Below are 26,160 nucleotides of genomic sequence, written 5' to 3'. Positions count from 1 at the left end.
TCTATGTGGTCTTAGATAAGAAAGAACTGACTAAAGACTGGCATGCTGTTATGTTTTCTTTTCAGTGTTAAACAAAAATTATTGCATTAAATAAACTGCGTTGGTGAGGCGCTATTTGCATCAGTTGGCAAGTTTGTAAGGTTATTTACTCTATTTCTCACAGCAATGGTCAGTGTAGTGCCTTGCCAACAAAAACATAGGATTCGATTCATCATGCCAGAGTATAATTAAGGGTTGCAAATGGCCTGATTTGCAATGGTAAATTTATGTTCGGTGTTGACAAAACGTGAATTTACACCGAAACTGAGTTCGCTGGGATGTAAAATTACAAAAGTACGAAGGTATTTACAGGTTGGAGTAAATCGCTTCACGGGTAGAGGCACCCACAAGAAAGGTAAACACGCGCTATATAGCAGGTTTGTTGGCATTCTGAAAATTTGGCAGGCGGATTAGCAGCCTGGAAAGTCTTCTAGATATGGAATTATCAAGGGCAGGAGTAAATTTATTTAGAGGCTTTGAAAGTAGAGAGAACAGCCTCGAAACTGGCGAGGGAGTAAGAGAAAGGGGGTATTCATGGGGAAAAATAATGTAAAAAAATAAAATAAAAAATAAAACTGCAAGTAGACTATTGTGTTACACTTTTGCAAATGTAAATGTGCATGATGTGCAGTTCCACATGTGTCAATGGTAACACAGTGTTACAACTACTCCTGGGATATCGCCAATATTGCAGATTCCGAGGAACAGTTGTGTAATCATTTATCATTTCCATGGTATTCACAAATGAACCCCAAACCTAGAAGGAAACCCGGGGGAAATAAATGTATAGCTACTTTCAGCAAATCGGGCCATTGATGTGAATCCCCTTTGTAGCACTTTATTCTTTAATGGGCACGAATGTAATACAATTCCAAATTTGTATAAATACACCAGGTATCGATTTTATTTCAATATCATACACTCTTCCTATTTCTCTTTTTTCCTCCTAGTTTTCATCACAAAGAAGATCTTATAATATGTGCATACCTTTGAAATTCGTATTTGTTATCGACGCACAATTTGGATACAGCAGTCTGATGTGAGAGAGTTTTTGTCCTCTTTTTGAAACGTGAAAAGCCTACATAAATTTACTTTCAGTTTCATCTACTTTCTTGATCTTAGACCGGTTCAAAACTTGCTTTCAAATCTTGTCAGTTTTTCCTGCACACTCACTACTATGAAATTTAGAAGATTAAGGGCCTGATTTAGATATGGTCGGATGGGTTACTCTGTTACCACTGTGACAGATAGCCCGTCCGCCGAAATCTAAATCCCATAAGGTTGTAATGGGATTTAGATTTCAGTGGATGGGCTATTCATCACCGTTGTGACAGAGTATCCTGTCTGCAGATTTCTAAATCAGGCCCTAAGCAAGTACAGTCTGAGGCCCAGATTTACAAATCAATGCGTTGAGTTTGCTGCGTCTAGCTTGCGTTAAGTTTCTGATCCAAACCCAAAGCAAAGAGTTTGGGTGAGACTTATAGTCCAACGCAAACTGCGATTTGCATTGGATTGCAATTTAAGGCAAAATTGTGCAATGCACTGCCTTGTATTATTTTGTGTCACAGGGATTCCATGGGTGGTACATAGGTGTTTCAACAACCACCCATGAGTTTTGATGCAAATCCCTATCTACAAAGAATTGTAGACACAGATTTGCCCCAAAATCCTGTGCCTCCTCAAGGGAGGATCAATAAAGAGAAATGCTTTCATTTCTCCTCTTTGTAAGTGTGCTGCATTGTTCAACATATATAACAAGTGGGAAAAACGTTAATGCATTGTTTTTGTACTGGGGAGACCCCTTCCAGAACAGAAACTGTGGTTCAGACAACGCAGACATGCTTGCACCATGGCACAAGGGAGTCTGCGTTAGGAGCAGCTCGAGGTTGTGCAAAGTATGCAGATGTGAAGCTCCGAATGCAACTCCGGTCTTAGCCAATACTTACTATCACTTTGCACAAATTAGTGGACTGAAGCATCCCAAGCTGAGTTTTTAGCGCCAAGGCAGAACCTCTTCACCCAAACAACACAGCTTTAGGGGTGTCTTAGCTTCCATGAAGATCCAGTGTGATCTCAATGATGATCCCAAGTCTGGTCATTGGTTTCCAGTTAGGGCTGAAGTCACTGGAGTTCAGGATTCTTCTGAGGTTCCAACTAATTGCTTTTCTTTTTTAATGGGAATTATGTAGTAGTGGGTCAGCACCCACTATAAGTTCCAACTGTTCCTCAAACTCTAGAGCCAACATCTACTGTACACTGGTCACATTGAAGATTAATCTATGGCTGAGATGCTCATAATGATAGGACGGCATCCACTGTTGTCACCAGCACCAGGTGGGAAACGGGTCTTCATAAGTTAGGACTTAACTGCCACTTCAAAAGTCAATACCTAGTGAACTGCAGGGATTAAAACAATAGTTCAAACTTACTCCTGCTAAGACAACGATGCTCCATTTTAGGGTATTGACTTCTTTCTGATCCTTCTGTGATTTGGGAGGTTGAGCAAGTGCTGTCCAGGTGACAAATTGGTCAAGGACAGTGCAGGCTCATTACTAATTAGGTGATAAATGGTGCGATTTGCCATCTCGGTGAAGGCAGGCAATAATGCAGCTACATGACCAGATGATGCTCATATGCTTTCTTTTTGTGACTAGCTGTACTGCTGTGATCTTTTGGCTCCTAGGTGACAGTCTGTTGAGACATCCCCCAATCAAATCTTGCAGTCAACTGCACTTTGAGTGGCTCTTCCTGCGATCGGTTCGACTTATCTTGGCCAATGCAGACTATCTCCTCATGAGGATAAGCATTATTCTCTCTGCAGGTCACCGTAACATTGTTTTATGCAAGCCTCCCAAACTTACTTGCAGCCTGGATTGTAAGTAGAACTCCTGGTCTGGTATAATTTTCCTACATTGTTGTGGATTCTCAGGGGCCTGTTCACAAACAACATTTTATTGCACATTCCGTAGTACTACAATAGTACTACTCATGTACTCACTAAAGTAACTATAATGTGTGCTACTGCCATGCACAGTGTTGCCATCAATGATGTCATTTCAGATGTTGCAGTGATGTTATCAAAGATGTCATAGAAAAAGGCATGAGCTATGTAATATGTTAGGTGATTTGCATTGTAAGACAGGGGCACAAATTACAGTTACTTTAGATAACTATAACTGATGAATTTCATTGGTTTTGTTAGTTTAAAATGGTATGTTTTAACTGATATTTTCAGTTAACTACAACTTCCTTTTGTTTTTTTCAGTCAATTTCTATGTTTTTTTAACATAAAGTAGGATGTCCATCGCCATGACCATTGCTTATGCATGGCCAGACCCAGCACCCAATCCCCTGTGGGATTCCAATCCCCAGGCATGAATAAGGATTGGAAGGGAGGGGCTGCATGCTCCCCTTGTTTAAAATGTAATGCACCAACACCCTGGCCCACCTCAGAGGGCTTAAAAATCAATAGGGCAGGAGCACGTAAATATCTGGTCCTGGGGAGTGTTCTTCTGGGACACCCCACCAGTCCTGAGGGGTCAGGGTATCTGCACTTTTCCCCCTTTATGTTTTTTTAACCTTTCTTCTGAATACTTGAGTACTAAGATGGCTGTCTCTACATCTTTGATAATGTAGTGCCATTCAATCAAATTATATCTTTTGATCTGTCTCTATGTATACATATTTGAACCTTAATTTCTCAAAACCTACTGAACATATTTACACCATATCACAAAAAACATGTTTTCTGCCAAATCTGATGTAATTCGGTTCAGATGTTTTCGCATTATCAATGTTCAATTTTCCTATGGAATATTGAAAGGGGAAAATGTGCTTTCGGAAGCCCCCTTTTCTCAGCCCCTGTGTCAGAAATTGTCAGAAATTGATTTGTGGTTGGCAGGGGTGTAAGCCATGAATGTTTAAAGTTTACATTATAAACTAGTGAGTAAAAAAACAAATCAAATCGCCAACTGCAGACATCTAGTCACACAAGACCGTGTCAAACTCAGAAAAATATGGCCGACTGCGATGGAGTGTGGTTCAGTTACAAGACGTGGATTGGGTCTGTTCAGTGCTTACCCCTAGAAGAATTCTCAACAAAAACATTCTGAGAAGGTAAAGATCAGTGGGATAAGGCCCCTGGCTGTTTCAGAGGAGGGAGTTTCATCTTTGAGAAGCCTTGGGTTGAAGCTGCGGTGAAGATTTGTACGAGCGGACATAGATGTTTTTATGGAAGTCAAAAATCTCCAGCGGAACAAGGCAGAAGTAAACAAAGACAGTTCCAGGGGCTCAGATACCCCTTTGACAGAAGACAGCTGAATAGGAGTTGCTGCTGCAGAGAGGAAGGTAGCAAGAGTATCCGCAAAGGTGAGCTGAACAGGGGTGGACATGGACAGATAGATGACCAATTTGGTCCTGGTCTCCAATTGGTTTTCAGAGCAGCTTTTAGCCAAACATTTTCTAAGCCCTTAGCTTTGTATTTTGGCTATCTGGACACCTTTATCACCACAGCCAAGGGTCCAGGACTGGTGGCACACCACTTGGTGATGCCGGACTCACTCAGGGAGGGTCCAGGTGCTGCTTCAAATTAGTAGGAGCCTTTTGTGTCCCTGTGGCTCTGAAGAGGCAGCTAGCAAACTAGCCTGTAGAGTAACTCTTCTAGTCCTGGGAGCAGGTGAAGATGCAGGGTTCAACAGCAGGCTGGACTCTGAGGGTTCCAGGCAGACTCCAGGCAGCAAAGCATTCCTTCCATGTACAGCAAAGCAGTCTTGCAGAATGCACAGCCGATCGCAGCATGACACAGTCCTCAGAGAGCCCTTTCCCAGGTCCAGGAGTGAACTGAAGAGTGGGTGTGAGGGTCCTATTTTTATATCTGGTGCCCTTTCTCTGGAAGATGGGAGAGTCTTCTAGAAAGTATCTTTGAAGTACATGGAATTTCCCGACTACCCTGCCCTGACTCCAAGCTGGCTGCAGTGACAATGTAGAGTTGATAAGTCAATTGTGTGAAGGCAGAGCACTTCCTACTAAGCTGCAAGTGGGACTGTGCTCAGATTCGCCCCATCCTTTCTAGTAGATGATCCATTCACACAATCCTAATCTCTCTGCTGTGTGACTGCCTGGGAAGAATTCACAAAGTCTGACTATCGGTTATACCTAATCATGTGACTCATGACAGACTGCAGGCACAAAGGGCTAAGGACAGGAAAATGCCAGCTTTCTAAAAGTGGCATTTTCAAAATTGTAATTAAAATTGTTATTTTACCATTAAAGAGGATTTTTCATTACAATTTCATAGATACCAAGCATGTACTGGTTACCTGGTCCCAAACAAAAGTTAGCACTTATTAAGTGTAATAAGACAGTTGAATGATATCCTATGGGAAAGGAAGTCTTTACAGTAGGGAAAAAGAAATGTAGGAGTTTTTCACTACCAGGACATGTAAAATGTAAAAGTATATGTCCAACCTTTTAATTACAATGCACCTTGCCCTTTGGGCTACCTAGGTCCTACCTTAGGTTTGACTTATATGCAATGAAAGGGGAGATTAAGACTTGGCAAGTGGTTATTTGCCAAATCGAATTGTCAGTTTCAAACTAAAAGCAAAGTCAGACATGGGACATGTTTCAAGCAGCTACTTAAGTGGATGGCAAAATATATGCTGCAGGCCCTCTAGTAGCATTCAATTTACAGACAATGAGTTTATGGTACACCATCTCTACAAGGAACTTATAAGTACTTGAAATATGTACTATTTCCCATTCCGGGTGGAAGAGTGCTGCTGCTGCTGATAACATCAGTGTCCTCACAGGCTGAAGCATGGCAGTGGCTCACACTGTAGCGCTCGCAGCGTTTACCCGCAGGGGCCGTTGCTGCTGTCTAAGCTAGACATCTGCAGTTCTTTCCGGGTCCATTCCTTGGGCAGAATTTAATTGACGAGGAGCATCTTCCCAGGAAAGTCAGACTTACTAAAACATCTGATGGTGAGGAATAGTTTCTCCTGAGCTACTGCTGTTTTTATCCCATTGTCTCAGACCAAGGCACTGCAAGTACTATGCAGGTGGACACTTTACGAGAGGTAAATTGATTGACGCTCCAGGAACTCTGAGGGACTACATATCCAGACTGCTTTGTGGCCCCAGCAGGCGGCCATCTTGTGAGCACCTGCATCTGCTTGATCACACCAACGAGCACTATATAGCGCGTGGGGGCACTTAGCGCCGCGGGACGCGCCAGGAACTCTGAGGGACTACATATCCCAGACTGCTTTGTGGCCCCGGTATTCTTCACCTCCCGTCCTTCACTTCTTTTATTGATGAGCATGACATATGTCTCTTTCAAGAGACATAGCCAACTGATCCACTCTTTTGAACTGGCCAATCCAACTTTTATATTCCTGCAATGGCCATCACCAGGGGGAGGCCCTCTGGGGGTTAAGCAATCTGGACCAGAACGTCACTAAATTGCCATATAGTACAGCTACCTATTGACTCCCCCGATCTGCTAGATCTCTGACTATCATTTGGGGCTGATGAAGTGGGGATTTTATTTAACATCTATGCCACAGGGTCGGAGGTGAGGAACGGGTTTTTAAAACCTCTCCACCCTGGAGACTTTTCTGCAAAACTATCCCCGACATTACAAAATCATTGTGGCAAGTGACTTTAACGTCACATTTGAACCTCTCGACTGGGATGATCCTGGGTCCACTCACGAGGAGGATCAGGCATGGGCTATCCCTGCCCTGGATATCCCACCCATCAAAAGGTTGTCCTAAGTTTCTGTTTAAGTAAAATCATTGACCATGGAATTTGGACTTAGGGCACTAAATGGTAGGACCAAGTCAGATGTAAAGGGCTGTCATACGTACAACAAAGTTAACCACACCAGTAGAATCGACTATTGTCTAGTCGATGTGAGATTATGGCCTTTGGTGATTGCCATGATGGTTATCGAGAGATCAGAAAGTGACCATAATCCTCTTTCAGCCCACTTGTTAGCTTTGAGATGCCACCTGCCCATAATTAACAACTCAGCTAAAGCACCAAAGGGGATTAGTTTGGTCAATGACAAATGCCACCTAAAGTGGAATCAGGTTCTGGCTCGACCAACACTCATTGACACTGCCAATGACACCCTAAGGACCGCATTGACATCCCTAGAGGGGGGTTCTATATACACTAATGAGGAAGTAAGCATAACTCACATTACATGTTTTAAGGGTATCGCGGCTCTCTTCTCGGCTGACGCAGCCCCTGATAGTAAGAGGCCTAAAGGTAGGCATCGCTGGTTTAATAAAAAGTGTTACTCCTCAAGAAAGCATTTACTCCAAGCTATTAAATCCAATGATGTAAAAGCAATTAGCCTAGCCAGAAACAAAACTAAACGTGAAGAAGACGAGAAGTGGTGGGTTGCACTTAGTGACGCTGCACAAGAAATGAACTGCAGCACATTTTGGTCCCTGGCAGCGCGCGGCCCTGCAAACAGCGATCTGCATATTACAACTAACATCGCACCAAAGGACTGGGTAGATCACTTCAGTGGGTTATATTCTTACAACCATGATAGTTCTATCGCTCAACAGGACACTTGCTCATCTATCACTCTCACACCTAACCCTCCAGTGTTACAACTATTTTCCCGAGCAGACATAGCATACTCTTTAGGCTCCCTAAAGCGCGGCAGGGCACCTGGTGCGGATGGTGTCCCAGCAGATCTATTCTTAACTGATATAGCTATTTGGTCAAGATATATCACCATCATAGCAAATGCAATAGCATCTGGGGCACCAATCCCTTAGTCTTGGAAGGGGGCCATCATTATCCCCATCTTTAAAAAGGGCGACAGAAGCCTCCCCAGCAATTATAGGCCTATTAGCCTAATAGACTGTGTGCAGAAAGTGTTTTGTCATTGTCTTCTGGGTGAAATTCAAAACTGGATGGAAGAACGCAATATTCTTAGTCCCCTCCAGGCAGGTTTTCGCCAAAAAATATCTACCATTGAGCAAGCCCTTAGGTTCCTGCTCTTATATTGGAAAACCGTTTTTATTGGCAAAGGGAACTTGTACGTTGCTTTTGTGGACTTGAAATCCGCATTCGATTTAGTACCCCGTAACAAGCTGTGGGAAGTTCTTTCCCTAATGGGAGTCCCTGAGCACATTCTTGTTTTACTAACTCAGCTCCACTAGGGTAATTATGCATGTGTCAGGTGGGACAATAGGGGGCAGTTAACCGACAGAATTCAGGTGTTAAGGGGTGTGTGTCAAGGGTGTGTCCTTGCCCCCACCCTGTTCTCCCTGAATATAAGTTATACTGTCCCCTCTTTACTTAGGCCGGTGGCTGATGCACCATCATTAGGTACACAGAACATTCCGGTTCTACTCTTCGCAGACGATACATTGCTGATATCCAAGACCCCAAGTGGATTATGTAAACTCTTCACGTGTTTTGAGGAATTTTGCTCCACAAGGGGACTTGAAATCAATGCCTCGAAAACTAAACTGATGACACTCAATCCACACAGATCATTTAGAGGAAAGTCCACTCTTGAGGGAACTCCACTTGAAGCTTTGCACACTTTTAGCTACCTAGGCATAATGCTAATGGAAAAAATGCTTTGGAATTCCCAGATTGCAAAGCAAGCACTCAAGCTAAAGCAAACAACGGGGGTCTTAATAAAGGACTTTAACCTTTCATATACCAAGCCAATACGCCCGCGATCCGGATATATGAAACCAAGGCAGTAAGCTCAGCCCATTATGGGGCTGAACTCTGGGGCTATGCCAAAGCCCAAGAAATAAAGGTGTCTGAAAATAACTTCTTACGGAATCGAGTGTCCCTCCCGTTGAGTACTCCACTGTTTCCTCTTTTTAAAGACCTAGACATGAAACGCATTGACCACAAAGCCTGTCCACGCCCCCTCTTGTATTGGCGGTGCCTTTGGACCCTCACGGAGCTCGCCTCGTTTACTACAGACCTACAGGTCATCCTAGAAGCTGACCATTCACATAGTATCCCCTGGCTTAGACACATCAAGGGGTTACTTTATTCGCTTGGGCTCAGAGAACTGTGGGATTCCCCAACCACTACTTCATTTCCTTCCAAAAGTAATCTTAAAAAACTGTATTGGCACATTGTAGACTCTGAAGACACAAGGGTTGCTCTTCACTCTACACTATCATGTGACTTCAGTAACCTAAAAGAGACGTGCAAATACGAGGCTTTCTGGGACATAATCAGGGTGCCAAGAGAGAGGAAGCTGTACTTCCAGTTCCGTATTGGCACCCTGCCATTAAGACTAGTCACTAGTCGCTGGTCACATGACGAAACAACAACCTGCCCAGCTTGTAAAGCACCCATTGAAAATCTCCTCCATGTCCTATTTGTCTGCCCTGCATGCACTGCTCCACGCAGGAAATGGTTGACTTAGCTCTTTGAATTCTTAGATCAGATATTCGACCTATGTTAGTGATTGATGTTGCCAAATTCCTAGGGGCAAGCTGGATTGTCAGAGGGAAGTTTTTACCAATATAATGGTGTTAACAAGAATGTTAGACTCACCCTGGGAGCGCATTCAATCTTTATTTGTATTTAAACTCTTATTCCTATTTAATTTTATTATTTTATTCATATACATGTACTGTACATATTTTATACACATATTTTATTTAATTTTGTGTAATTATTTATTGTTGGTGTGCTTTTGTGGCTCTTGTAGCCGAAATAATTAGGTGTAAACCAGTTAAACCATGTTTAGGGGAGTGATCACAAGCACTGATTAGCAGTGGTAAAGTGCAGAGCCACAAGGCCCACAAAAAATGTTCAAGGGTGACCCTGCAGGGAGGGCCAGGTCCAACATGACCCCCTTCCAGCCTAAAGCCAGGGGAGACTAATCAATAACTTGATGGACTTACCTGCTTAGGTGACAGAACATGGACAATGGCCCTCTACTGTAGAGGCACTTGTCAGTTCCATGCCCTTCAGAATTCAGTTGGATACCTCTGTCTACACTCTCTCGAGCCATTAGATTGACCAATGGAAATCCCTTCTCTTCACCTGTGGACCCCATCTGTGAAGCACCTAACTTTAATTTGCTCACAGCTGCATCCCAGTAGGCAGACAGAGTGATGTGGACCATTCCATTCCTTGGATCAGAATTCTGTTTCCAACCCAGGGAAAATTCTGCCCATAAGGACAGCGAACAACAGAGGCCACTGACAGCCATCAGTGTCTACAGCCAGTCCCCAAGCCATCCAGGGGTCTCTGACCTATGAGGTATCTTAGAGTGGGGGGAAACCACCCCGGGTGTTAGGCACCCTTCTTTCCAATCTCCTTCTGACCACTTCAGGGCTAATAGCCTGAAACTGAACACTCATCACCAGGTCTGTACACTAAGACCAAACAGGTACTGGATAAGCCAGGACTTAAAGTGTGGGACCACCACCCCAATCAAAAGCGACACACTGTGTCAGTGCCATGCATGAGTTTTCCTAGTGAAGGGCTCCAGCCTGCTGTCTCTGTGACAGTGCAATGAGCATGCCAAGGTCAGAAGTGGCCTAATGAGGGTCAGTCTTGGGGTGCTTTGCTGTCAGAGCTGGCAATCCCTGATAAACTGGTGCTACAACTGTGGACTGGTTCCACCTCTTAAACCTCCATTTGGGTCGCTATACCCTCTGCTATGGAGTGGTACCCACAGAAAACTAAAATTTCTGGGTTCCCTGGGAGGCCACCCCTTCCAGCTCTCCTGACACCATGGAGCTCCCTCCTGTGGATGGTTTGTTAGTTCAGACCAGGTCCCCTTCCCTGTGCCCTAGCTGGGAGCCCTGGGGTTGGAAATTGTGCTTCTTTGGCGTCCACCTTCCAGAACCTCCTGTCCTAGCCTTAGAAGTGGCATGGGAACTGTAGGAAACTGGGCTATTAGTTGTGTGGCCTCTACAAGTAATAGGTACACAATTGCAATTACTGCTAATCAAGCACCCCATTGTAGCACTTGTCTCTCCTAGGGTAGCAAAGCAGAGCAGTCCAAGGCCTACTCATGGGGGTGGAGATGGGTTAGTAATCACCATTCACAGGCACGCAATTATAACGCTCAATAAATAATTGTTCAGTCAGTACTTTTTCTTTGGAAAAGAAGTACATTTATTACACACCCACTACTAAATACTATACAATTATTTACAAATATGTATAATGGAATATGGAAAATACCATATATGACATTGTCTAATCACCTGTGACTCCCTAAAGGGGTTGCACAGTCAAATCAAGTGAGTCTATTGACTTTGTCAAGTTTCAAAGCAACAAACCACAAGTAAAAATCAATTTGTACTTAAATGCCAAAATTAAAAAATAATACTCCACCATGAATGCACTTAAAGTACTTTTAAAACATATATACTTGGGAGCAGTAATCATTGACATCATCATGGTGAACCAATAAAGCATTTAGAATGAGTAAATCCTATGTCTGTATAATTTGTATACATGTTTCCACATCAAACTGCACTTATAAAAGTATCCCCTGGAGGGCATCACATTGTAATGACATTGCATTATAATCATACACTTGGGCTCTAGAGAGCGCTTCAATACATGTACTGTCTTTGACCACCTTTAGGCCTTTCAGGCCATAATGAATGCAACCATACACATAACCCCTATAGCGCAGCATTCCCAGTTGTAGAGCAAAACCTCCAGCTTTGGGAGTGCTTAAACTGGGAAGAAAATCCTAAGGAGGTTACTGCTTTTGAGTCCCACTCAACTTACGGTGAAGACTCCTCATGGCCTTGGGGGTGAAAGTCTGCATCCTCTTGAGGGGGTTAGTGGTGAACCCTTTGTCCTGGGGCCACAACTAGGGGGGAAACATGCAAAAATGTAGGCATACTGATCCATAATGAGCCAGCCCCGCAGGGCATTACTGTGTTCTCCACGCAAGTGCAGTAAATATTATAGAGCCAGCATTCCCTCTGCGCCGGGGAAAGCTGTGTTAGCCTTTTCTTTGTGCTCGCTTTTGTCTTTTATTAGTTGCCTCACCACACATCTCTTGCCTCAGGGTGGCCAGCCCCACCCAGGACCCCAAGTGGAAGTTCACCACATCAGGGGACAGCGGAAAAGGCTCACCACCAGCTGTCCCTGCATGCTCCTCATGCAGGGCAGCACTCCATTGCCGCAGGAGCTGGCAACATTATTCTGGCCTGACTTGTCCTGCAGGCAGGCACATCCGACAATGGCTGGCATCCTGCTCCCCCAGTCATGGGAGCCTGGAGGGCCAGCCACATGGGGGAGTGTGAAGGCACTCTCCTCTCACTCTCTACACTATTGGGGTCCCAGGGATGGGATCCTTAGCCCCTTTCCTCTCCATTACAGGGGGGAGCAACAGAGTCCCCTGTCCGTGTCTTTAGTTTTTCTTGGTGGCATTGGGAGTCCGGGGATGGGCAGGCAGCCCCCTAAACAGATATGTGCCCAGGGGATGGGGTCTCAAGGCAGGAAGAAGAAGTGTGGGAGGAGGCCCCATGTCAGCCCTTCCCCGAGAATCAATGAACAGCTTCTTTGCACTGACCACTGGCTCACCCCAGGGGAATTTACCGTCTGGGCAGTGGAGTCTCACATACTCCGAGACAGGTAAAGATGGCAAAATTTAAAATCTGATAATTTGCCCCCTGTTGGGCCGATTTGAATGATTCTAGGTTCATTTGACTCTATCGACCAGGTAATTGCAGCAACCCTCTTTAGCTGGTCCTCCTGGTTCCCTGCATCAGCTGTCATCCTAATTTTGACTTATGGGAGCAGAAAAGTCAGGGGCTTTCCTCACTGATCCTCAGTGGTGTAAAGGGGCCAACCTCACTGGTCCTTAGGGAGACCCACTGGTCATGGGGTCAAATGGGCAGAGTCCTTAGTCCTGAGTGGAGGTCATGGGGTTCTTCCTTCCATTACTCCATGCCGGTCTCAGGATCCAGCAGCAAAGTGTAGAAAAATCCACAGGGAAGAGAGAGTCTCCCCCTTGTGCAAGAGTTTTAAAGGGGAGGCAAAGTTTCCAGGAGTCAGGCACCCCTGGACAATCCTAGGGTGCCATGTCACCTCTCCTCCCCTGTCCCAACTCTCCTGCACAGCATGCTGGAAGAGTCCAAAATTGTGTCATCCAGGGGTCACTAGTCACATCAGCTCCTGGGGTTTCATCTCCGCCCCTCGCTGACATTACTGCCAGGGACTTGTACACTAGAAGTTCAAACCGAGCTCCCCTCCTGGGTTGGCTCCATTTGTGCAGCCACTCTCCTTTGTTCAGTGGGCCTATGCAGGCCCATCTCAGGTGCAGTGTGACAGCTGAGTGGTTAATGCAGATCATTTCACCTCACCCCGTCCTCCTCAGAAGCTGGGTGAAGTACTGTTAATTGCTCCTTTTGTGTGGGGTGGTCCTTGTTCTTGCTGCTGGAAAGGAATGCAATTATATGGGCACAGCAGGGTGACAAAAGGCCTGGGCTCTGATCCTGAGCTGAGCCGGGGAAATATTAAAACTAAGGTGACCAATAAGGTGCACAGACATCATTTTGAAAGTTACATAACTGAATTTCCCCTCATATGTTACACTCCAATTCAAGACGTCACTGGTCCCTGTAGGCCTAAGATGAGTGAAACTGCACTCTAAGGCAGTTCTCTCCCTATGTGTATTATAGAGTGACACCATAGACAAAACAGTAAATCACACTGACTTTCCCTATTAGTGTACACTAACCTCATAATGCCTACCAGAGGTGAATATCTAACCCTACAGAGTCCCCAATGTGCCAGTCTACCTGTGTGCAGTTATTGGGCTGTGCATGACAGTAGTCTCCTACGCAGAACACGCACACTTGTGCACAAATTCATGTGTAACCAGCCAGGTGCCCCTTACCCTTGATGCATCAAAGCAGACTTAAAGCAAAAGGTGGACACTGGCAAAAAACACATACAGTCCATTTGCCAGGATTACCATGGATGAGACACTGGTAGTAAAAGTCTACGACAAGGTGATCAAAAAAAGGAAAATAAAATCTGGATGTACTGAATGGGTGGAACCCAATTGCAACACAAACCCTTTCCCTCACACTGTACCGGGACCTGCCTGGGTTTACTGTGTACCTCTACCACACTGTTGGAGGGAGCCTGAACCACCCCCTCAGTGTCACTGTCAGGTACCTTCGCAGACACTCTGGTACTGATCAAGATGTCTGCCTCCTTTGCAAGCTCAGGTCAGTGAGCTCACAATCAATCGGGTGTTGAAATAGCTCTCGAAAACAATGCCTGAGCATATGCTCTCTTGCATCTAAATTGTACAGCCCTTCATAAGTGTTTGGCTCACTACCCTTCACCTAACCATCCAGTGCTTTGCAAAAGCAATCCATAAAATCCACCCAAGACTGATTTGTGAGTTTTTGTCTGTCCCTGATCCTCTGACGGTATCTCTCAGGGGTTAGCCCAAATTTAGCAATGGGTATGGCTTTCATGGGGGCATGCTTTGTCTGGGCACCCACCTCAAGTGTGAGAAGTGTGTGTCTCTCCACTGTGGGCATGTGTTTCCATAAGCCACACCTGTAGTACTCCTGTAGGATCTTGTGTATCCTCAGAGATACCTCATATGCAGAAAACCATCCAGGTTTGTCATCTCCCACTACGTAATTGGACACCAGGTGAGGTGGCATGTGGACCCTCACCTTTCCAGTGGACATGGGGTAACACTACTACCTTTTCTGCTGGATTCTGAGACTTGCTTCGGCTTTATGTCCAGCTCATTTGGATTCAATTTGCGAGCACACAATAGTTTCTTTACCTCCAGAGCTAGCTGTTTCTCCTGCAGGTCTAGGGCTCTCTCTGCTTCCTCCCCTGATGTTTGTGCAGCCAGTACTAGTTGGGCCAGATGCAGCTGGCACCCCCCCTTTGCCTTCCCTGTCCCCTAAGTCTTTAGGGCGTGGGGGGGAACACACTGCTTCCTGTGCTGGGCGCAGTAGGGGACCTCACTCCTGTGGGTCTCCACATCTCTTCTGGCTCTGGTGCCAAGGGAAAAAGAAGTGCTTCTCTCATCTGCTTTGTAAGGTAGCTGTTGCAAGGTAGTGCTCCTTAGTCTCTTTCATCCTTCTGCTTGTCCAGTACATCTTCCTCATCATCACCCTTCTGTGCTGCAGCTTGTATTCTGGGAACCTCCTCCAAGGCTCTAAGGCAGTGGTTTTCAAACTTGTTACTTCTGCGCCCCCTCAGTGGGAAAAAGTAAATCATCGGGCCCCCTTTCAGAATTTTTCAGAACTGTTCTATTAAGTTGGCAGTGTTTAAATAGGTCTAGACCTATTTAAACATTGCAGTTAAGAACTGTTACTTTTTTACAAACGTAATAAGCATTTTTGTGCTTAAAACAAAGCACAAATATATGCATGATCTTTCTTTTAGCCAAGGCCTGGAGCCCCCCTGGAATCACTTGAGGCCCCAGTAGTGGGGCGCGCCCCCAGTTTGAAGACCCTGCTCTAAGGGCTACCTGGTCCTCTAACTTTAGGGTGCACTGAGGAGGTCTCAGTACCCTTTCCATGCACAACTTCTTCAGATCAGCCAAGCTTTAGCTTTAAATTACGTCAATATCTAACCTCATCTTGTCAGGCAAGAGTGAGAGGCACACAAAATGTGAATCAGGAATCAAATTTGGAAAAAATGAAAAATAAAGGACATTTCAAAAAGAGGTGAACTCTGATATCAAATGATTTATCTGGGATTTTGTGTTACACAAATCACTGTATGGTACTCCAAGGACACAAGTCCTGGCCCACGCTGTTGAACACCAATGTGAGAAATTGGGTTGCTGGTTGGCTGGGGTGTGAGACCTGATCAAGCTACAGCCATGATCCCTGGCAGGGTGAGCCACAACAGGTTGCTAAATTAGCCTGTGCTTAACCCTGGGTAGCATGGCAAAAAATGCAGTCAGGCTTAACTTAGAGGCAATGCGTAACATGTTCATTCAGCACACAAACAGTATTAAAGTGAAAATACAACACAAGAAAAATCCTGCACCAATTTACAAAAAGAGTGAACATTCTACTATATTATTTAACATGAAAACATCAAAAATCTAATCAGTCAAACCAGGGTTATGAATGTTTAAAGCTTTTAGTAAACACTTGCAGCTAAAATACCAAAGCATCAACTGCAGACATCTAGTTGCATGAGACCAAGTCTAAGTAAAAAATTGTGCCCACCTGCGATGGAGCATGGTTCAGATACAAGAAGTGGACTGGGCCTGGTTAACGCTTACCTTCAGACTTAGAAGAATTTTCAAGAAAAATATTCTGAGAAGATAAAGTTCATTGGGGGGCAAGACTGCAGGCAGTTTCAGAGGTGGAAGCATTATCGTTATGGAGCTTTGGGTAGAAGCTGTGGTGAAGAGTTCTACATCCAGACAGTGGTTTTTGTGGAAGTCAAAAATCTCCACCTGGACGAGGTGGAAGGCTGCAGCCAAAGACAGTTCCAGGAGCTCAGACACTCCTTTCCGAAGGACTGCTGAACAGGATTTGTTGCTGCGGAAAAGAACATAGCAGGAGCAACCGCGAAGTCAAGCCGACTGGCAATGCATATTGGGTGGATAGACAAGTAGGTTGCTCCCGGTCTCCCCTCAGTTCTCAAAGCACTTTTTAGGCAAAACAATTCTAAGTCGTCAGATTTGGATTTTGGCTATCTGGGCACATTTAGCAGCACAACCAGGGGTTCAGGGCTGATAGGGCACAATTTGGGCTCCAGGACTCACTCAGGCTGGGCCCAGGTGAAGGTTCAAGATGGTGGGGGCCTTTTGTGTCCCTGTGGCTCTGAACTGGAGGCCAGCAGACTAGCCCTTAGAGTTATCTAGAAGTCCCGGATGCAGTTGAAGCTGCAGGGCTCCATCAGCAGGGCAGGCCTCTGAAGGTTCCAGGCAAACACTAGGCAACCAAGCAGTCCTTCCAGTTAGAGAAAAGCAGTCTTACAGAATACACAACAGTTCACTGCAGCAGGCAGTCCTCTTAGAGTCCTTCTGCAGGTCGACAAGTGAACTGATGAGTGGGTCTGAGAGTCCTATTTTTATACCTAGTTGGCTGAAACTGCCCTTTCCCTGGGTAAGGTGCACCTTAGGAGGTGTCACTTTGCCCAGATCATAGACAGGTGTATACAGGACTAGCTGTGAGTTTTCTATTTCATAAGCATCACATAAACATAGATAAGCTCAACGTACTATGTAGGTTTCCACTTTATTACCCACCACATGCTTGGGGGGCACATTCTTCTTTGCAAAACTGTAGGAAAGTACCATCTGGCCTGGCATGTTACCCCCATATTTCACTGTGTTTATGTTGTTTTAGTTGTATGTGTCACTGGGACCCTGCCAGCCAGGGCCCAGTGCTCATAAGTGTGCCCTGTATGTGTTACCTGTGTTATGACTAACTGTCTCACTGAAGCTCTGCTATTCAGACCTCAGTGGTTATGCTCTCTCATTTCTTTCCAAATTGTCACTAACAGGCTAGTGACCAATTTCACCAATTTACATTGGCATACTGGAACACCCTTATAATTCCCTAGTGTATGGGACTGAGGTACCCAGGGTATTGGGGTTCCAGGAGATCCCTATGGGCTGCAGCATTTCTTTTGCCACCCATAGGGAGCTCTGACAATTCTTACACAGGCCTGCCCTTGCAGCCTGAGTGAAATAACGTCCACGTTATTTCACAGCCATTTACCACTGCACTTAAGTAACTTATAAGTCACCTATATGTCTAACCTTTACCTGGTAAAGGTTGCTGGCTAAGTTACTTAGTGTGTGGGCACCCTGGCACTAGCCAAGGTGCTCCCACATTGTTCAGGGCAAATTCCCCGGACTTTGTGAGTGCGGGGACACCATTACACGCGTGCACTATACATATGTCACGACATATGTATAGCGTCACAATGGTAACTCCGAACATGGCCATGTAACATGTCTAAGATCATGGAATTGTCACCCCAATGCCATTCTGGCATTGGGGAGACAATTCCATGATCCCCCGAGTCCCTAGCTCAGACCCGGGCACTGCTAAACTACCTTTCCCAGGGTTTCACTGCAGCTGCTGCTGCTGCCAACCCCTCAGACAGGTTTCTGCCCTCCTGGGGTCCAGCCAGGCTTGGCCCAGGAAGGCAGAACAAAGGACTTCCTCAGAGAGAGGGTGTTACACCCTCTCCCTTTGGAAAAAGGTGTCAGGGCAGGGGAGGAGTAGCCTCCCCCAGCCTCTGGAAATGCTTTGATGGGCACAGATGGTGCCCATCTCTGCATAAGCCAGTCTACACCGGTTCAGGGATCCCTCAGCCCTTCTCTGGTGCGAAACTGGACAAAGGAAAGGGGAGTGACCACTCCCCTGACCTGCACCTCCCCTGGGAGGTGCCCAGAGCTCCTCCAGTGTGCTCCAGACCTCTGCCATCTTGGAAACAGAGGTGCTGCTGGCACACTGGACTGCTCTGAGTGGCCAGTGCCAGCAGGTGACGTCATAGACTCCTTCTGATAGGCTCCTTCAGGCGTTGCTAGCCTATCCTCTCTCCTAAGTAGCCAAACCTCCTTTTCTGGCTATTTAGGGTCTCTGCTTTGGGGAATTCCTTAGATAATGAATGCAAGAGCTCATCAGAGTTCCTCTGCATCTCTCTCTTCACCTTCTGCTAAGGAATCGACTGCTGACCGTGCTGGAAGCCTGCAAAACTGCAACAAAGTAGCAAAGACGACTATTGCGACCTTGTAACGCTGATCCTGCCGCCTTCTCGACTGTTTTCCTGGTGGTGCATGCTGTGGGGGTAGTCTGCCTCCTCTCTGCACTAGAAGCTCCAAAGAAATCTCCCGTGGGTCGACGGAATCTTCCCCCTGCAACCGCAGGCACCAAAGAACTGCATCACCGGTCCTCTGGGTCTCCTCTCAGCACAACGAGCGAGGTCCCTTTAACTCAGCAACTCTGTCCAAGTGACTCCCACAGTCCAGTGACTCTTCAGTCCAAGTTTGGTGGAGGTAAGTCCTTGCCTCCCCACGCTAGACTGCATTGCTGGGACCCGCGTGTTTTGCAGCTACTCCGGCTCCGGTGCACTCTTCCAGGATTTCCTTTGTGCACAGCCAAGCCTGGGTCCCCGGCACTCTAACCTGCAGTGCACAAACTCCTGAGTTGTCCTCCGGCGTCGTGGGACCTTACTTTGTGACTTCGGGTGAGCTCCAGTTCACTCCAATTTGTAGTGCCTGTTCCGCCACTTCTGTGGGTGCTGCTTGCTTCTGAGAGGGCTCCTTGTCTTGCTGGGCGCCCCCTCTGTCCCCTCACGCAATTGGCGACATCCTGGTCCCTCCTGGGCTACAGCAGCATCCAAAAACCCTAACCGCGACCCTTGCAGCTAGCAAGGCTTGTTTGCAATCTTTCTGCACAGAAACACCTCTGCACGACTCTTCACGACGTGGGACATCCATCCTCCAAAGGGGAAGTTTCTAGCCCTTGTCGTTCTTGCAGAATCCACAGCTTCTACCATCCGGTGGCAGCTTCTTTGCACCCACAGCTGGCATTTCCTGGACATCTGCCCACTCCCGACTTGATCGTGACTCTTGGACTTGGTCCCCTTGTTCCACAGGTACTCTCGTCAGGAAATCCATTGTTGTTGCATTGCTGGTGTTGGTCTTCCTTGCAGAATTCCCCTATCACGACTTCTGTGCTCTTTGGGGAACTTAGGTGCACTTTGCACCCACTTTTCAGGGTCTTGGGGTGGGCTATTTTTCTAACCCTCACTGTTTTCTTACAGTCCCAGCGACCCTCTACAAGGTCACATAGATTTGGGGTCCATTAGTGGTTTGCATTCCACTTCTAGAGTATATGGTTTGTGTTGCCCCGATCCCTATGTGCCCCCATTGCATTCTATGGTGACTATACATTGTTTGCACTGTTTTCTATTGCTATTACTGCATATTTTGGTATTGTGTACATATATCTTGTGTATATTTGCTATCCTCATACTGAGGGTACTCACTGAGATACTTTGGCATATTGTCATAAAAATAAAGTACCTTTATTTTTAGTATATCTGTGTACTGTGTTTTCTTATGATATTGTGCATATGACACTAATGGTACTGTAGGAGCTTCACTCGTCTCCTAGTTCAGCCTAAGCTGCTCTGCTAAGCTACCTTTTCTATCAGCCTAAGCTGCTAGACACCCCTCTAAACTAATAGGGGATACCTGGGCCTGGTGCAAGGTGTAAGTACCCCTTGGTACTCACTACAAGCCAGTCCAGCCTCCTACATTGGTTGTGCAGCGGTGGGATAAGTACTTTGCAACTACTTACCACTTTGTCATATTGTACTTTTCATAAGAGAAAAATATACAAAACAAGTTCAGTGTATGTACACCTAACCAAAAAGTTTTGCTTTTCTTCTCTCACTTCTTTGCTAAGTGCTGAAAAGTACCTCTAAACTTTCAAAAAGTTCTTTAAAAGTTTTAAAAGTTTTTTTTCTGTCCTTTAAAAAGTTCTAAAAACGTTTTCTTTCTTTTTCTGTCCCTTAAACACTTTCTAAAATGTCTGGCACAGATCAAACTGTTGATCTGTCCAAACTTGCTTATGATCACCTTAGCTGGAAAGGAGCAAGGAGTCTCTGCGTTGAAAGAGGTTTAGGGGTAGGGAAGAATCCCTCTAGAGAACTGTTGGGTAATATGCTCATTGAACAAGATAAGACCTTAGTTGGCACTTCTGTTGAGAAATTAGCTGATGGTCCCCAATCTGACCCTGGGGCACCCCTAGCAAAGGATTTAGAAGGGAACCTTCCCAACCAGCCCATTAGCAGGCCACCGAGCAATGCTGGTACTAATGTGAGTTCTCATCACAGTAGGAGTGTTACTTCTGTAGGCTAGAATGTTAGAGTGCCATCTGTTAGGGCCAGGTCTCCCTCTGTTCATTCTCACCATACTTCTGTGTCAAGGCATGCCCCACCCACCCACCTTGATGACAGAGTGTTAGAAAGGGAGCTCAATAGATTGAGAGTGGAAATATCCAGGCTGAAGCTCAAGAAGCAACAGCTGGATTTAGATAGGCAGTCCTTTGATTTAGAAAAAGAAAGACAGAGGTTGGGGTTAGGACCCCATGGTGGCAGCAGCAGTATTCCAAATAGTCATCCTGTAAAAGAGCATGATTCTAGGAATCTGCACAAGATAGTTCCCCCTTACAAGGAGGGGGATGACATTAACAAGTGGTTTGCTGCACTTGAGAGGGCCTGTGTTGTACAGGAGGTTCCTCAAAGGCAGTGGGCTGCTATCCTATGGCTATCTTTCAGTGGAAAGGGTAGGGATAGGCTCCTTACTGTGAAGGAAAGTTATGCCAATAATTTTGAAGTTCTTAAGAATGCACTCCTTGATGGTTATGGCTTAACCACTGAACAGTACAGGATCAAGTTCAGAGAAACCAAAAAGGAGTCTTCACAAGAGTGGGTAGACTTTGTTGACCATTCAGTGAAGGCCTTGGAGGGGTGGTTACATGGCAGTAAAGTTTCTGACTATGAAAGCCTGTATAACTTAATCCTGAGAGAGCATATTCTTAATAATTGTGTGTCTGATTTGTTACACCAGTACCTGGTAGACTCTGATCTGACCTCTCCCCAAGAATTGGGAAAGAAGGCAGACAAATGGGTCAGAACAAGGGTGAACAGAAAAGTCCATACAGGGGGTGACAAGGATGGCACGAAGAAGGATAGTAAGTCTTCTGACAAGGGTGGGGACAAATCTAAAAATGAGTCTTCATCAGGCCCACAAAAATACTCTGGTGGGGGTGGTGGGCCCAAATCCTGTTCAAATCAAAACAAAGAAAAGAAACCATGGTGCTATTTATGTAAAATAAAAGGCCATTGGACAACAGATCCCACTTGCCCAAAGAAAAGCACCAAGCCTCCTACCACTACAACCCCTGCTGCTACACCTAGTGCCCCTAGTAATACCAGTGGTGGTGGGAGCAAACCTACTAATAGCCAATCCAAGGGAGTAGCTGGGCTCACTGTTGGTAATTTAGTTGGGGTTGGTCTTGTTAGGGAGACCACAGAGGCTGTGTTAGTCTCTGAGGGGGCTATTGATTTAGCCACCTTGGTTGCTTGTCCCCTTAATATGGATAAGTACAAGCAACTTCCCCTAATAAATGGTGTTGAGGTTCAGGCCTACAGGGACACAGGTGCCAGTGTTACAATGGTAATAGAGAAACTGGTCCACCCTGAAATACACCTACTTGGTCACCAGTACCAAGTGACTGATGCTCATAACAACACTCTTAGCCACCCCATGGCTGTTGTGAATCTCAACTGGGGGGGGGGGGGGTACTGGTCCAAAGAAAGTTGTGGTTGCCTCAGATTTACCTGTAGACTGTCTACTAGGGAACGATTTAGAGACATCAGCTTGGGCAGAAGTGGAGTTGGAGGCTCATGCAGCAATGCTGGGCATTCCAGGGCATATTTTTGCTTTGAACAGGGCTCAGGCCAAAAAGCAAAAAGGACAGGGTGACTTGGATCCTGGAAGAATGGACCAACTGCTCCCTAAAGCTAGGGTTAGTAAAGGTAAAACCCTACCTACTATCCCTCCCTCTACAGTGGATTCAACTTCTGAGGAAGAAGAATTTCCACCCTGTGCAGAACCTACACCAGAGGAGCTGGAAGCAGACACTGCTGAGCTTTTGGGTGAAGGGGGGCCTGCCAGGAAGGAGCTGAGTGTGGCACAGCATACCTGTCCCACACTAGAGGGTCTAAGGCAGGAAGCTGTCAAACACGCAAATGGGGATGTCAGTGACTCTCACAGAGTTTACTGGGAGGACAACCTTTTGTATAATGAAGCAAGGGATCCAAAACCTGGAGCTGCCAGGAGATTGGTGATTCCTCAGGAATACAGAAAGTTCCTCCTAACTCTAGCCCACGACATTCCCTTAGCTGGACATTTGGGGCAAATGAAAACTTGGGACAGGATTGTCTCCTTGTTTCATTGGCCTAGAATGTCAGAGGACACAAAGGAATTTTGTAAGTCCTGTGAAACCTGTCAAGCCAGTGGCAAGACAGGTGGCATTCCAAAGGCACCCCTTATTCCACTGCCTGTGGTTGGGGTTCCCTTTGAAAGGGTAGGGGTTGACATAGTTGGCCCCCTTGACCCTCCTACTGCTTCAGGCAATAGGTTTATCTTGGTGGTAGTGGACCATGCCACCAGATATCCTGAAGCAATTCCTCTAAGAACCACTACAGCTCCTGCAGTGGCAAAGGCCCTCCTGGGAATCTTTTCCAGGGTGGGCTTCCCAAAAGAGGTGGTATCAGACAGGGAAAGCAATTTCATGTCTGCTTTCTTAAAGGCCATGTGAAAGGAATGTGGTGTGACATACAAGTTCACCACACCCTATCATCCACAAACAAATGGACTGGTTGAGAGGTTTAATAAAACTCTCAAAGGAATGATAATGGGACTCCCTGACAAACTCTGCAGGAGATGGGATGTCCTGTTACCTTGCCTCCTTTTTGCTTACAGGGAGGTACCCCAAAAAGGAGTGGGCTTCAGTCCCTTTGAACTCCTATTTGGACACCCTGTAAGAGGTCCTATAACACTTGTGAAGGAGGGTTGGGAACAACCTTTAAAAGCTCCAAAGCAAGACATAGTGGACTATGTACTTGGCCTAAGATCTAGGATGGCTGAGTACATGAAAAAGGTCAGTAAAAACCTTCAGGCCAGCCAAGAGCTCTAAAAGCAATGGCATGACCAGAAGACTGTTTTGGTTCAGTACCAACCAGGGCAGAAAGTGTGGGTCTTTGAGCCTGTGGCCCCAAGAGCACTCCAAGACAAATGGAGTGGACCCCACATTATTGTAGAGAAAAAGGGTGAAGTCACCTACTTAGTTGACTTAGGCACTGCCAGGAGTCCCCTTAGGGTGCTCCATGTCAATCGCCTGAAACCCTACTATGACAGGGCTGAACTCACCCTGCTCATGGCAACGATGAAGGACAGGAAGAAGAGAGTGACCCTCTCCCTGATCTCTTCTCTTCCACAGAACAAGATGCTCTAGTGGAAGGTGTAGTTTTGGCAGATTGTCTTACTGCTGAGCAGAAAGACCACTGCATAAATCTCCTGGGTCAGTTTTCTGAACTATTTTCTACTGTGCCAGGCACCACTTCTTGGTGTGAGCACACTATAGATACTGGAGACAGCTTGCCTGTCAAAAGTAAGATCTATAGGCAGCCTGACCATGTCAGGGACTGCATAAAACAAGAGGTGCAGAAAATGCTTGAACTGGGAGTGGTTGAGCACTCTGAAAGTCCATGGGCCTCTCCTGTGGTACTTGTACCAAAACCTCATTCTAAAAATGGTAAAAGGGAAATGAGATTTTGTGTTGACTACAGAGGTCTCAACCAGGTAACCAAAACTGATGCTCACCCTATACCCAGGGCAGATGAGCTAATGGATACACTGGCATCTGCCAAGTATCTAAGCACCTTTGATTTGACTGCAGGGTATTGGCAGACCAAGTTATCAGAGGATGCAAAAGCAAAAACTGCATTTTCAACCATTGGAGGCCATTACCAATTCACAGTAATCCTTTTGGATTGAAAAATGCACCTGCCACTTTTCAAATTTTGGTGAACACAGTCCTGCAAGGTCTGGAAGCTTTTATTGCAGCATATCTAGATGATATAGCTGTCTTTAGCTCCAGCTGGGAAGATCACCTGGTCCACCTATGGAAAGTTTTGGAGGCCCTGCAGAAGGCAGGCCTCACTATCAAGGCTTCAAAGTGCCAGATAGGGCAGGGGAAAGTGGTTTATCTGGGACACCTGGTAGGTGGAGAACAGATTGCATCACTTCAGGGGAAAATCCAAACTATTATAGATTGGGTTCCCCCTACGACTCAGGTGAGAGCCTTTTTAGGCCTCACTGGGTACTACAGGAGGTTCATAAAGAACTATGGCTCCATTGCAGCCCCTCTTAATGACCTCACATCTAAGAAAATGCCTAAAAAGATATTATGGACAGCAAACTGTCAGAAAGCTTTTGAGGAGCTGAAGCAGGCCATGTGCTCTGCACCTGTCCTGAAAAGCCCCTGTTACTCCAAAAAATTCATTGTCCAAACTGATGCATCTGAATTAGGGGTAGGGGCAGTCTTATCACAACTTAATTCTGAGGGCCAGGATCAACCTGTTGCTTTTATCAGCAGGAGGTTGACCCCTAGAGAAAAGCGTTGGTCTGCCATAGAGAGGGAGGCCTTTGCTGTGATCTGGGCACTGAAGAAGTTGAGGCCATACCTGTTTGGCACTCACTTCATTGTTCAGACAGACCACAAACCTCTACTTTGGCTAAAACAAATGAAAGGTGAAAACCCTAAATTGTTGAGGTGGTCCATATCCCTACAGGGAATGGACTATACAGTGGAACATAGACCTGGGAGTACCCACTCCAATGCAGATGGACTCTCCAGATATTTCCACTTAGACAATGAAGACTCATCAGGTCATGGCTAGTCTTATTGTCCTTTGTTTGAGGGGGGGGAGGGTTGTGTAGGAAAGTACCATCTTGCCTGGCATATTACCCCCATATTTCACTGTGTATATGTTGTTTTAGTTGTATGTGTCACTGGGATCCTGCCAGCCAGGGCCCCAGTGCTCATAAGTGTGCCCTGTATGTGTTACCTGTGTTATGACTAACTGTCTCACTGAGGCTCTGCTATTCAGAACCTCGGTGGTTATGCTCTCTCATTTCTTTCCAAATTGTCACTAACAGTCTAGTGACCAATTTCACCAATTTACATTGGCATACTGGAACACCCTTATAATTCCCTAGTATATGGTACAGAGGTACCCAGGGTATTGGGGTTCCAGGAGATCCCTATGGGCTGCAGCATTTCTTTTGCCACCCATAGGGAGCTCTGACAATTCTTACACAGGCCTGCCCTTGCAGCCTGAGTGAAATAACGTCCACGTTATTTCACAGCCATTTACCACTGCACTTAAGTAACTTATAAGTCACCTATATGTCTAACCTTTACCTGGTAAAGGTTGGGTGCTAAGTTACTTAGTGTGTGGGCACCCTGGCACTAGCCAAGGTGCTCCCACATTGTTCAGGGCAAATTCCCCGGACTTTGTGAGTGCGGGGACACCATT

At 45.9% G+C, this 26,160-nt stretch overlaps 1 protein-coding gene across 1 annotated transcript in view; it reads right to left on the bottom strand.

Annotated features, from left to right (window-relative positions):
* The window catches only part of LOC138265561 (ceruloplasmin-like), a 454,089-nt gene that overhangs the window by 332,429 nt on the left and 95,500 nt on the right, over positions 1 to 26,160 (bottom strand). The gene's annotated exons all lie outside the window — the stretch shown is intronic.

Source organism: Pleurodeles waltl, chromosome 11 (assembly GCF_031143425.1).
Source record: "Pleurodeles waltl isolate 20211129_DDA chromosome 11, aPleWal1.hap1.20221129, whole genome shotgun sequence".
NCBI classification, from domain to species: domain Eukaryota; kingdom Metazoa; phylum Chordata; class Amphibia; order Caudata; family Salamandridae; genus Pleurodeles; species Pleurodeles waltl.
Note: the sequence above shows the minus strand (reverse complement) of the source record. Positions and strands in the feature narration are given on the sequence as shown.